The 13,193-nt window shown below is 33.0% G+C and overlaps 1 protein-coding gene across 1 annotated transcript in view; it reads right to left on the bottom strand.

Annotated features, from left to right (window-relative positions):
• LOC123700596 (fatty acid synthase-like) overlaps window positions 1-13,193 on the bottom strand; it is a 73,219-nt gene that overhangs the window by 44,703 nt on the left and 15,323 nt on the right. The gene's annotated exons all lie outside the window — the stretch shown is intronic.

Below are 13,193 nucleotides of genomic sequence, written 5' to 3'. Positions count from 1 at the left end.
TACACATACACACACACTCATATACACGCACGCATACACACACGCACATATGCACACTTAATATTTAAATGGCAATTAAACTTTGAAATATTTTTATGTACCTAATACGGCGAAAGAGATTGAGCCCCACAACACAGGGGATCCTAGTGTGGGGTTCAATGCAGCACATGTAACTATATTATGTAACATTTCTTGTAATTAATAAAGAAATTTTTCATTTTCATTTTCATTTTCATTTTCAATCTGTGTTGTAATCTATTCTAAATCTATATTGTATGTAAATTTGTTATCTGGTCGTCGTCGTCTCGGGTTAAGATATTAGTCCACCGTTGGACGTAGGTCTCTCCTACGGCACGCCATTTGTTATCTTTGGTGTTTTTATTTAATTACTGATTAAGTATACCACTTTGGATTAAGAAACAACTAAGGTATCTTTCAAAATGGACAAGCTTTTACCGCATTAATTTATCTACCTATAGGCTACATTGGGTAAATTAAATTTTGTCACGTATTCAGATATTAATTATTTGACATGTATTTTTATTCATATATTTCACATGTAAACGGTATAATTATTGGATTTCATTCATTTATTAATAACTACGTATAGGTTTCCGCCCGCGGAGTCAAAGAAAAACCCGCATAGTTCCCATTCCCGTGGGATTTCCGGGATTACGTCATTTTCCCTGGATAAAAAGTAGCCTATGTCCTTTCTCGGGTATCAAAATATCTCCATACCAAATTTCATAAAAATTGGTTCAGTAGTTTAGGCGTGATTGAGTAACAGACAGACAGAGTTACTTTCGCGTTTATAATATTAGTATGGATAGTGTGGATTGTTAAATCTAAATGCGTTAAAAAGTAGGATATCAAGAAATTTCATACGTCCTTAAAATTCTTATTAAAAATCCCTAAGATATTAAACTGCACTTAGCTGCAATCTCAGAAATGCAATGTATTAAATAACATAAATCCCAGGGTTTAGTACTGCGGTAGGTACTGTGGGTAAGGCGGTGGTTGTATAGTCACATAAAGTGCAGTCTTTAGAGATTATATGCTAAGGCAGATGCAAATTGTCTTAATAAATGCAGTGTGCATACAATGCCACGACTATTTATTATGTTTAAATACTCTATTAAAATAAAAAAATAATAATACAGGAATCCTAGTCTATTTCAAAGGACTATCCTACTAATAATATGTATTATAAATGCAAGTATGTGGGGATGGATGTTTGTTACTCTTTCACGAAAAAACCAATGCACGGATTTGGATGAAACTTTAGAGTTATAGATACATCGGAACAATACATGATCTATAGAAATAGGTACTTGATTTTTGAATACGATCGGCACAATTAATATGAAATATAATGTAATTGAGCTATCATTTTTAGTATCGTACAATTACGAGTGCTAATTTTATAACTCGAAATCGATCGACCAAGCTTTCTTTTCAAAACGCCCTTTAAGCAATGTAAAAAGCTTTCCTTTGATTAAAACCCGCATTAAAATCAATCATTCGATGCAATGCTGCAGATCCCGACTAATTTTGTAATCAAGAAAGTTTGTGAGGAAGTGAGTATCTGTATACGAATGTCTGTTAATTAGTTAGGCTTTCTGCAAATATCGCTGTTTGTCAGCAAAATAGTTCAGTGAATTTGCAGACTGATATTTAGTTTTTATTTATTCAAAGAATACATTTTATATGACAGCTAAGAGTTATCTGGAGTATTAACTAAAGAAAAAGTACAAAAATTCTACAGGAGCCGGAATTATGCGGGTTTTCCCTTGAAAGCTATTAAGTACCTAATAACACAAACTGATACTTACAATATTAGTACAATTCGGTACTACATACTAAAATACCAATTGTATACCAATTGTAATACCAATTCTGTTATTGTGTTTCTAAATTCTTTCTCATATATCAAAAAATACATCAGACAATAACAGTATTATGTGTGAGATCGTTCTATCTTAAATTACGTCACCGCGTTGCGTTCAAAGATTTCAATTAACTTTTCCAATACCGATAACAAGAAACGTTCAAAACGCGCCTGGGGGATAATATAAATGAAATGTGCGCTATATATTGTCTTTATTCTCTTACTCCTTTGAGTTATAACGAGGTATAATCTGTTTGTAGATGATACTTTATGAAGGTTATTCTCTATGGCCGGTTTCTGAATTCAGTGTTTTCTCTATACCTACTCCTTCTACGTAAAAAATGCATAAATATTTTCTTGTATATTATGACCTTTGTATATGAGATAAACTTTCTCAAACCAATTCTCAGTAGAGAAATCGATTGTGTTGGTATATGTTGTTGATTATTGAATGGGCGTTTTTCCATTACCCGGCCCGGCTCCGGCACGGCAACGGCATGGTCGGGGACCGGTACCGGCACCGGGACTTCGTTTTTCCATTGCGCCGGTGTCGATGCCGGTTTACGCCCGGTCCCTCCGCTCCGCTCCCTCCTACCCGCCCCGCGCAGTTACACACTCACACGGCTACAATTCAAATAAATATGCAATACATATGCAATTTTGCCGGCCGGCACAAGTGGGAAGCTTGCTACCCCGGCGCCGGCAGGACTCAATGCCGTGCCGGCACCGGCGCCGGTAAGTGAAAAAGCGAGCCATACATTTTCATACATTTTTGCTTCCCCGGCAACGGCACGGTGCCGGGTAATGGAAAAACGCCCTTAAATGTAATGTGGTTTTGCTTGATTCATTAATGGAAATAAAAGATTAATAATTTAAATGTTATCTATTATACATAAATAAATGATGAGAAAATGTCTATGACCTCTGAGATATCTTCCAGAATAAAAAAATGGTTTTGTTAACTTGGTTTTCATTTTCATAAGTAGAAATTGGATGAAACTGTCCACCTACGATACTTTTACTACTCTACTGTTATGACTAACACATTCCAAATATATTTCAGCTTTTATTATTTATTTTTATATTAAATGTTATATTTTTATTAGCTTTTTGAAAAACGTAGTGTATTGAAAATTAAATATTTATAAACATTTAAATGAACATAATAAATAAGGATAATGTCGATGGAAAATAGTAATTTCCCATCCTGAATACGAACAGATATTTGAATAAAGCTATATTTCATTAATTTTAAAATAAATCCACAAAAATACTCTCATCTTTAATAAAATTTGCCTTTCGGCTACGTTGAAATCGGTCGAGTTGGTTCGTACCCAAAAATGTTTGTATATTTTTCAAAGTTGATTTTAAGTGAACTTTTTAAATATGCAATCAGTCGAAATGTTTCCCGTTTGAAAGTAACTGAGCTGTATTCATTCCATTCATAGCAACGTGAATTTGTATAGAGTAGATTTAAAGTTTTTCACTTGGGCTGAATGAGCATTTTAGTTTATCGATATTGAATTGCAATTATCTTGATTGGAATGTCAGTTTGTTTGGAATAAACTGATAGAATAACGATTATAATTATAATATTATGAAGACTAGTGGAGAAAAGCTTTATTTCTAAGTTTTTATTCATGTTTTAATGAGCTGAAATAATTGCTTAAGTATTTTGTATTTTAAGCGTACCTACTGCGAAATATACTAAGCATTCTAGGTATCCTCATTAATGTGTAGGTTATGTAAAAGTCAATTTTAAGTACGATCAATGGCTCTTTAATAAAACTGAATTTATATTTCGAATGCCATTACGTTGTTGTGTACATTGCCATACCTACCTGGTTTAACACAAGAACAAAATAGATTAATTCATAATATGAATTTAAAATTGTATAACCTAACAAATCATCATCGTGATGCATTTATTTACTTTGACATTAACTTATGTATTAAATCTTTTACTTTGACAAAGAATACAGTGTATCTGCCAACTAGATATAAGCGAGAACTTGCTATGTTAATAGCATATAACATTAACCAGTCTGGTAGATACATGTTCGGTATCAGACCATCAATCTACTACAATTTTATGTAGTAGTTATTATAATATACATCAACCTAGGTTAAGTGTTGACAGTCAATCTAGCCCTAAGCTAGATTTAAACTAGTATATAAGACAACAGCTAAGCAGTCTTTTACTATAGTGCATCAAAATATTCAAGGCTTGGCTAGCAAATTGTTAGAAATAGAATTGTTTCTGAATGATAACAATATTAAAATATTTTGTGTAACAGAACATTGGCTTAAACAATGTCAGTCGTTAGTAAATATTGAAAATTACAAATTAAAAAGTATATACTTTAGGACGCAGGCTATTCACGGAGGTTCTGTTATTTTTGTACATGATAGTGTAAAATGTAAAGAACGAACTGACATTGTTAGTCTTTCTGTAGAACGGACCATTGAACTGTCCTGTGTGGAGCTGGAGCGTTATATTATTGTTTGCGTTTATAGACCCCCTTCCAGTGACTATAATATGTTTGAGAAAGTCATGGAAGAAATATTAAAGCGTCTAAGCAGGAGTAAAAAAAAAGTTATAGTATGTGGTGATTTTAATATTGATTTACTTTTACAAACACAAACGGCTACACGAATTGTTAATTTATTTCAGTCATTTAATCTATATAAACTTTTTAACGAACCCACACGAATTACACCTACTTCTGCAACCTGTATTGATAATATATACTGTGACTGCATCTGTTTAGAGAAAAATATTCTCAATACATTGACTTCGGATCACTGTGGCCAGAAAGTAGTTTTTGAATGGGATTGCATACCTACATTTAAAAGGATTAATGTTAGGCCTATAACTAAAAAAGGCATTAATAAATTTAGGAATAATATTAATAAAAACCTGCCCGTACTAAATGATCAATCCTTTCCTAATAGTCCTTGTGAAATGTTTAAAAATCTTTTTAATTTAGTACATAATGAATTTGAAAAAATATTTAAAGTTAAATCTTTAAATATTACCAAGGATTTACCATTTAGTAAATGGGCGACAGCTAGTATACATAGGTGCAGGAACATTCTTTATGAATTATATGGTATGAAGCAATATAATAAAGACCCATCTTTTCTTAGTTATGTTAGAAATTACTCAAAAATTTAAAAAAAAGTTTGTTTTACTGCAAAGCGTTTGTATATCAAAGAAAAAATACGCGACTCTGATAATAAAGTTAAAACAGTTTGGTCTATTATTAATGGTGAAATGGGTAAAAGCAAATCAAGTAATACCATAAAACTTGTAAATAATGACAGGGTTATTGACAAAAGTGCTGATGTTGCGCTTGCTTTTGAAGAATTCTTCAGTAGTGTCCCTGCTACTATTACTAATAGTTTAAATTCGTCTTCAGCACTTGCAGAAACCTTTTTGAGGGACCATGTTGCGGGGTGCAGTACATTATTTGAATTACGACACGTAACTGCTAGTGATATTGTTACTGCCTTTAAGACGCTTAATCTAAAAAATACTTGTGATCTTTGGGGAATGTCCGTAAATTTAGTTTATTTATTTATTTATTTATATTTATGATTTTCCAACAAAGGATACAGTCTATATTATTTTACATAGCTTACAATTGAATACAATATGGTCTACTGCACCTTCAATAACAGGAAAATACAACATTACATTAAGCTAAAATCAATATGTCAATTTGCTGAAAAATAATATAAAATTTTAAACTAATTTTTTTATATAATAATAATTTTAAATTTTAATATAACAATATTTTGAATGTCGTTAGTTAATAATAGAATAGAAAATATTGCGAAAAATTTAGCTTTCATATTTAATAAGTGTTGTGACTATGGTACATTTCCTAATTTACTAAAGCTTAGTAAAGTTATACCTCTATTTAAGAAGGGCGATCAAGAAGACTGTAACAATTATAGACCTATCTCTATTTTACCAACATTAAGTAAGGTATTCGAGAAGTTAATATTAAACCAATTGAGTAGTCATTTTGCATCTAATAATTTACTGCACACCAAACAGTTTGGTTTCACAAAGGGGCGCTCAACCACAGATGCTGGAGTTGCACTTCTAACACATATTTATAAAGCATGGGAAAACTCAAAAAATGCTCTGGGGATATTTTGTGACCTCTCCAAGGCATTTGACTGCGTTGAACATTGTACTTTGTTACGTAAACTTAATCACTACGGAATTACAGGAAAAGCCCAGAACCTCATAGCGTCATACCTGCATGATAGGATACAGACTGTAGTTGTTAATGGAGAACGTTCTAGCGGTGCGTCAATTAACATTGGTGTTCCACAGGGGTCCATTTTAGGTCCCTTCTTGTTCTTGGTATATATCAATGATCTTCCCTATTATTTGCAGGATAGGTGTGAAATAGTTCTGTTTGCAGATGATACCTCATTAATTTTTAATGTGGATAGGCATGACCCAAATGTTGACGAAGTGAACAGTGCTCTTTTACACATATCTGAATGGTTTACTGCCAATAATTTATTATTAAATGCCAAAAAAACCACTTGTGTTGAATTTTTACTTCCTAATGTAAAAAAGTTGAACAGAGATATTACCTTGAACGGGGAGGTATTGCATCCTACTGAGTCTACTGTATTTCTAGGGTTAACATTGGATGAGAAACTACAGTGGGGAGCCCATGTCAACACCGCTGCAGGTAAGCTCAGTTCAGCTGCATATGCAGTCCGAAAAATAAGGCATCTCACCGATGAAGATACGGCTAGATTGGTTTATTTCAGCTACTTTCATAGCATTATGTCCTATGGAATTCTACTGTGGGGCAAGGCTGCAGATATAGAAACTATATTTATCTTACAGAAAAGAGCCATTCGCTCTATATATAATTTACGTGCTCGGGACTCACTAAGAGATCATTTTAAGAATACTGGTATCCTTACTGTACCATCACAGTATATATTTAATAATATTTTGCATGTTCACAAAAACGCCGACTTACACACAAGAGTAGGAGATAGACACGATTATGGCACAAGGAACAGGAATAGAATTGAAATGCCATTTTTCCGATTAGCTAAAGTTAAAAATTCATTTATGGGTCAAGGTATACGCTTATACAATAGAATTCCTCTCAATATTAAAGAGTTTAGTAGTTCTAAATTTAAAACTTATATAAAAAATGTACTAGTTCAGAGAGCGTACTACAGTATTCAGGAATATATGGACGATAAAGACCCATGGAGGGTTGTCGCGTAAAAACCACAGGACAGTTCTTTGGAATATTATGATATATTATGTATAAGTTAGATATAAGTTACATATTATGTAATATTGACATGATTTTAAAAGAGCAACTATGGAGTTTCTTGCCGATTCTTCTCCATAGATACTGCTTTCCGAATCGGTGGTAAATGTTAAAATAATTATGTAATGACGATTCGAAAGTGCTACTAAATAGTAGTCTAATTGAATAAATGAATGTTTGAGTTTGAGTTTGAGTTTAAGGCTCAATTACCTATTAAAACTTTTAATAATATAAGAGTCATAAGCTGTGGTTTTACAAAGAATCTTCAAGTTGTAAGGACTTGTTAAATGCTTTTAAAAGCTCATTGTTAGCTCAGCTTTGGTAGCTAATTGATGGAGCTGCTTTAAATCTATTTTGTAAAGTTTCGTCTAAACGTTCTGTACAGGGTGCAATTCATGTAACGAAGTTATGAATTCTGTAGCAATTGAATTTTGGTAATGCGAAATGAATTGTAACGGATTAGGATCTGATATTAAATGTTGAAATTTAGTAGTATTTGATCAGGATAAGATCGTAAATGTGAATTTTATTGCGTTGATAAGATGTTATATTGATGTGAGAATTATAAATTAACTAGCTTTCCGCCCGCGGCTGCGCCCGCGTTTTCAAAGAAAAACCCGCATAAGTCCCGTTCCCGTGGGATTTCCGGGATGAAACCTATCCTATGTGTTAATCCAAGTTACCCTCTATATGTGTGCTAAATTTCATTCAAATCCATTCAGTAGTTTTTACGTGAAAGAGTAACAAACATCCATACATCCATACAAACTTTCGCCTTTATAATATATGTTAGATGTTAGATTAGATGTTAGATGTTAGATGTTAGATTAGATGTTAGATGGTGGGTTCAGACGCTTGCGTTCAAAGTGACACTCAACGAGCACAAGCACGGGCACAAGCATGTAAACATGTTGTATGTGCATGCGCCCGTGTTTATTTGTTTGTACCGTAAGCGCAGGGGCAGCTTGCCGGGCTACTTGTCGGACTGCCAGGCTGCTTGTCACGCTTCTGAACGTACCATCAAGATTTCAGTTTGTATACAGGACCGTGAAATGGACTGACAATTTTGACGTATCGTTCTATAATTCTTGATATGAATAAAAAAAAACGAATCAACAAGTTCGATGTCTATTTTCAGGAGTTTTCCGAGAGCTTTGAAACTTATTTTCAATATAATTGAGCAATTTATTAGAATCCTTTTATATAAAGGAATCCTAAATATTTATCCTTTTATCTTTTTTTTATAAGCGAATATGCAGTAGAAAACTGTACAAAAAGCGCTTTGAAGAGTCTATCCAGTAAATCGGATTAACAACCGTCAATAACTGAAACGAACTACTTTACATCTTAGCCTGAAAATCTGATAGAAAAGCTTTTTATGTTAAATTTTATTTTAAACGATTCGAATATTATTCATGATTTTTATTATAATATTATACTAGCTTTCCGCCCGCGGCTTCGCCCGCGCAGTCAGAGAAAAACCCGCATAGTTCTCGTTCCCGCGGGATTTCCGGGATAAAACTTATCCTATGTCCCGGGGTAAAAAAAATACTTAGCCTATGTCCTTTCTCGGGTATCAAAATGTCTCTATACCAAATTTCATGCAAATTGGTTCAGTAGTTAAGGCGTGATTAAGTAACAGACAGACAGACAGAGTTACTTTCGCATTTATAATATTAGTATGGATATTGATTGCAAGATTTACTGTGTGTGCTTTTCTGTGTGTCTTCCGTATCTTCGTAGAGCAGAAAGTTATCTATATTTTATGAAACAAACTATGATAACTTGGTAATCTATACATATAATAAATCTGTAGAAGGGTCAATTCTGTACATTGAAAATATTGAAAAAATAAATAGCAGGGGGTGTTACTGGATCGATACCAAACCCAAATATGTGATTAAAAAAATTTTTGTCTGTCTGTCTGTCTGTCTGTCTGTCTGTCTGTATGTGAAGGCATCACGTGAAAACTAGCGGTTCGATTTCGATGAAACTTGGTATAATTATACCTTATTATCCTGGGCATAAAATAGGATACTTTTTATCCTGGAAAAATGCGTAGAAAAAAATTAATCTTAATTTTTCAGTTTTATCCATAGACGTTGTTCCGTAGAACCGCGAACACACATTGCGTATTATTATAGGCCTAGCCGTATTTGGGAATTGGGTCCAATAGATATTTATAAGATGTTATTGACAAGGGAACTCAAAATGGAGAAATAACCATCCACGCGAAGACCGACATCCGCGCGGACGGAGTCGCGGGCGGAAGCTAGTATTTTATAAATCTCTAGAGCAGATCTAACGAGACCCGAGAGAACGTTTGATAAAAGCCACTTTTGCAATCTGAATACCTATCAAGTTTTTTGTGCGAATTTTTCACGACAAATGCAACGTCAGCGATTTTTGATTAGCCACTTTGACTAATAGTGTAACCCCATCCTCGTCACCATTTAATTGTTCCTCAAGGGAATGTCAAGTTTAAAATTGTAGACAGTAAATTCAATGTGGAATTCTTTTTATGAAAAATATGATCTACATTCTAAGGCCGCGTTTCCACCTGCAAGAAAACTTCCGCGAGAAGTGTCCGACAGTCTGTCTGACAGCAACTTGCAAGTCTACTTGCAGGTGGAAACGCCGAGTTTACACATGCAAGCTGCTGTCAGACAGACTGTCGGACAGTTCTTGCAGAAGTTTACTTGCAGGTGGAAACGGTGCCTTAGCATATCTACAGGCTGAACCGTATCATATCATACTATCCCACTAATATTATAAATCCGAACGTTTGTGAGTATGTATGGATGTTTGTTATTCTTTCACGCAAATACTACTCAACCGATTACAATGAATTTGACACACACATAGAACTAACCCTAGTTAGATAAACCTATACAATATGTTTACCCAAGTTACCTATAACTTGGGTAAACATATTGAATAGGTTTTATCTCAGAAATCCCACAGGATCGGAATCTATGAATTTTTTTTTTCTTTGAAAACGCGAGCGAAGCCGCGAAGAAACTAGTATTATAAAGTAACCATGTCACTGAGCATGTCTCATTAACAGATACAAAATACAAATAAAGACACAATGAATAATTATCAAAGTATTTTTGTATTTAGCTTTCAAATGCAAACACTATGGAGATGGAATGTCTGTGAGAACGACAGCAAAGATTTGATTTATAACGAGAATTTATTACATTTTAACAATGCTTGGAATATTTTGATAAAGGGTTTTCAACATTGGGGTTGAGATATGAAGAAATAATAATATTTCTTCTCCTGGCGTAAAAAAATGTGATAATATCAATTATCATTGATCAATAATTTCTCTGTTCTGAATATATTTTAATGAAGAATGGGTTTGTTTTTAATTTTATAAAATCACTTGTGTCGAAACCGATAATAAGAATAAAAACTTTATTTACAAAATGAACGAAAACTTTATTAATTATTTCATAAATCTTTTTATATAAAAAATGATAGCTATAATAATATTATACTATAGCAATAAAATTTAGTAGCAAAAGCGTTTAAAACTATGGTAATTGTTATCTAAGCAAGAACGTTTACAGACGCCCATTTCGCATTGAGATAATATTACTTCGTATGGAGGAGACACCACGAACAAAATCTGTGCGCCATTTTTTGCTCTAACTAAGTTTTAAAAATTATTATCTAGCTAGGTACTTACCGATGAAAATAATTCCTTTCCACTTTACCGTATTATTTGTGCAATATCGTAACACACACGAAGGCATATTTGATGCGTTTCACTTTAAAACAAATAAAAAATGAGCGTGCAGTTACGCCATATGGCGCATGTTGAGCGGAACATAAGTGATGTAGGCGGTGTCGTCTCCATATGTACCTCTATATATCTCAATGGTTTCGTCGCATAGCGGTGTCGTCTCCATATGTATATATCTCAATGGTTTCGTCGCATATTCATCAACTTGCATGAAACCATAGCGAAGTTGTATAACTAGCAGTAATTAATATTGCTCCTTATGTTATATCATTATGTTGAGAATTTTCGACACTTCAAAGAAGATATTAAACATTCTGAACAATAGTTGTTTATGAATAGTTTAATTAACGGTAGAATTCATTTTGTTATGAACATTATGAAGAAAATAAACTGTGTAATAATGATAAACGTTTCGTTAAAATTGTTCGCGTTTTCATTACGAAAATATTATATTGATAAATCCATTACATACCTATAAATCCTGTTATAAAAAGAGCTTTTCGATCGAAATCCCACAATTTATTTTCATATTCCATACACATATTGCAATAACTTTTTAACAACGCAATTAAAATTTTTACCGCGCATTTGTGACAGTTGTTTTTTTTTTATTCGCTATCTGGCCGATACAGTTTTTCATTTATGCGGCCAGTTCGAATTTGTTTAGCGGTAAGTTATAAATTCTAGCACTTATGAAATTGAAAAAGATAATCTTTTAAAGATTTTAAATACTTTACCTAAGACTTTACCTAAATTATATCTCTAAAAATAATTTATAAACAATATGTTTATTACATTATATTGTAGGTAGAAGTTTATTTTGGTTAAATTTAATGGCTGTTTGATTAATTTTTGATTATATTATCTGTATCTTGTAGGAAAAAAATATATTTTAGAATAAGACTGTCGATGGAAGCGCGGGAAACTTCGAACGAGGCGGGAGCGTGTTTTAAATTTTAATTTTAAATTAAACTTAATTTTATGATCAGAGGAGTAATTTGTTGTAAATATATAGTATTTAGTGTAAATAGTTATAGTTTTATATTATATTGGTAAGTTTTATTGTTAATATTATTTTTTATAGGTACCTATGTAAATTGTATATTTGAATTGAGTCTCCTTCATAGAAATCTATGAAGGATCCTCCTGATCCTTTGAATGAGGGATCAGGTCTGGGACCTGGTCCCTCCGTCGCTAGCTATGTAACACTATATAGCAATGATGACAATTTTGATAAAGATATACTTGATTGGGAACAAGAAGGTAATAGAAAAAGGAAGCGTGGTAAAAATATGAATACTATTAATAGCCTAGAAAATTTAGATAGTGGTCGCCAGAGTGTTAACTCTAATAGCAACTCTGTATCAGCTAAGGAAAATATTTCTGTTGATTTACAGTCTAATTCCTTAATCAGAAATATATATACTGAACATGACTCTTATCCATTTGTTGTTCATGTCCAAAGATGTGAATCATCACCCGGTGATGGCTCTACGTTGCATCCAATTACATTTGGCAATTTTTTGAAAAAAAATAGTTTTAAAAATATTGTAGCAGGTAGTGTCAAAAGAATAGGCAGGAATAGATGTGTTGTTGCTTTTTCAACCGCTCATGATGCTAACACATTTATTAATAATAAAGCCTTAGAAACATTCAATCTAAGAGCAAAAATACCATCCTTCCATGTTTCTCGGATAGGCTTAGTAAGAGGCATTCCATCAGAATGGTCTCCGGAAGAAATTAAAGAAAATATAGTTGTTCCTAATGGATGTGGCTCTATAATAAAAGTACGCAGAATTAATTATAAAGTTATTATTGATGGTACAGTTACATGGAAGCCTTCACAATCTGTAATATTAACTTTTGATGGGCAAACACTCCCGTCAAGAATATTTATTTGTTATAATTCTTTACCTGTAGAGCTATATATATTTCCAACCATTCAGTGTTATAATTGCTGTAGGTATGGTCACACAAAATCAATTTGTAGATCCAAGCCCCGTTGCTATAAATGCGGGCAAGATCATAGTGGTGAAACTTGCAATGTTGAAGAGGATGGTGCATCATGTATAATGTGTTCTGGTTTACATTTTGCAAATAATAAAAACTGTCCTGAATATAATCGCCAAAAACGAATTAAACTTACTATGGCTCAGAAGAACTTGTCATATGGAGAGGCACTTAAATTACACCCACAGGTAAAAAAACCTTATGCCGAAGTGCT

Source organism: Colias croceus, chromosome 19 (assembly GCF_905220415.1).
Source record: "Colias croceus chromosome 19, ilColCroc2.1".
Taxonomy (NCBI): Eukaryota; Metazoa; Arthropoda; class Insecta; order Lepidoptera; family Pieridae; genus Colias; species Colias croceus.
This window is presented reverse-complemented; position numbering and strand designations above follow the sequence as displayed.